The sequence below is a fragment of the Myotis brandtii genome, unplaced genomic scaffold (assembly GCF_000412655.1).
Source record: "Myotis brandtii unplaced genomic scaffold, ASM41265v1 scaffold613, whole genome shotgun sequence".
Taxonomy (NCBI): domain Eukaryota; kingdom Metazoa; phylum Chordata; class Mammalia; order Chiroptera; family Vespertilionidae; genus Myotis; species Myotis brandtii.
In genome coordinates, this window is record NW_005370332.1 from 1,054,865 (window position 1) to 1,056,310 (window position 1,446).

A 1,446-nucleotide genomic window follows, 5' to 3' on the forward strand; every position below is an offset into this window, starting at 1 on the left:
GCACAGGTGGGGGCTGGCTGGTTTGCCCTGAAGGGTGTCTCGGATCAGGGTGGGGGTCCTGCTTGGGTGCCTGGCCAGCCTGGGTGAGGGGCTGATGGCTGTTTGCAGCTGGTCACACCCCCTTCAGGGTTGGGGTCCCCACTGGGGTGCCTGGTCAGCCTGGATGAGGGGCTGATGGCTGTTTTCAGGCTGGCCACACCCCCTTCAGGGTGGGGGTCCCCACTGGGGTGCCTGGCCAGTCTGGGTGAGGGGCTGAGGGCCGTTTTCAGGCTGGCCAAGCCCCCCAGCGATGGAAAATCCCAGCTTCCCCTTTTTTTCTTTCTTTTTTTATTCTGAAATTTATTTACCTTCTATAATTGAAACTTTGTAGCCTTGAGTGGAGCTCAGAGCTGGCCAGGGCGGGAGGGAAGCTTGGCTTCCTCCATCACCAGGGGCAAACCAAGCCTCCTGCTCACTCCAGCTCTGTGGCCACAGCCAGATGAAAGCAGGTATCTGGGGTTTATTTATCTTCTATAATTGAAACTTTGTTGCCTTGAGTGGAGCTCAGAGCTGGCTGCGGCAGGCGGGAAGCTTGGCTTCTTCCATCACTGGGGCCACCAAGCCTCCTGCTAGCTCCAGCTCCATGGCTGCCGGCTGCCCTCTTGGTTGGGCTAATTTGCATATGGTCGCTCTGATTGGCTGGTGGGCGTGGCTTAAGGTGTAGCGAAGGTACGGTCAATTTGCATGTTTGTCTTTTATTAGATTAGATCTTTAATATTTGCATTCTTCTGCTTTGCTTTGGGTTCAAATTGCTATTCTTTGTGTAGTTCCTTATTGTGAAAGCATAGGTCATTTATTTAAGACTTTCCTTCTTTACTAATATTAGCATTTAATGAACTGAATTTCCCTATAGGCACCACTTTAGCTGCATTCTTTACATTTTGAGATGACATGTTCTTCTTTCTCAAAATTGCTTTGGCTATTCAGTATCCTTTCTGGTTCCATATAAATTTTAGGATTATTTTTCTAGTGATGAGAAAAAAGCCATCAGTATTTTGATAGGGATTGCATTGAATCTGTAGGTTGTTTGGGGGAGTATGAACTTTTTAATTATATCAATCCTTCCATATATGAGCACGCTTATTCTTCTATTTGTTGTGTCCTCCTCAATTTCTTTCATTTATTATAACACTAGTGGCCCAGTGCACGAAATTCGTGCACATTGAAAGGGAATTAATTAGAGGATGTAAGCATGAGGCAGTCCATGTTTCTGAAATTCAATTACATGAATTTTACCTATTACTTTGCCAAATAAATGGAATTTACAGATATCATTTAAAAGAGCATTCAGCTTAATATTAAAAATTCTGGCTACCAACTCAGGTCTGTTTTCAACTTTTTGCCAGCATTGTAAGTTGTTTGCAATACCTGCCCATTTGGGGTTGCATGTCATGGTTATGAATAAAT

The 1,446-nt window shown here is 45.2% G+C and overlaps 1 protein-coding gene across 1 annotated transcript in view; it reads left to right on the plus strand.

Moving 5' to 3' along the window:
• The window catches only part of HTR2C (5-hydroxytryptamine (serotonin) receptor 2C, G protein-coupled), a 301,222-nt gene that overhangs the window by 259,406 nt on the left and 40,370 nt on the right, over positions 1–1,446 (plus strand). The gene's annotated exons all lie outside the window — the stretch shown is intronic.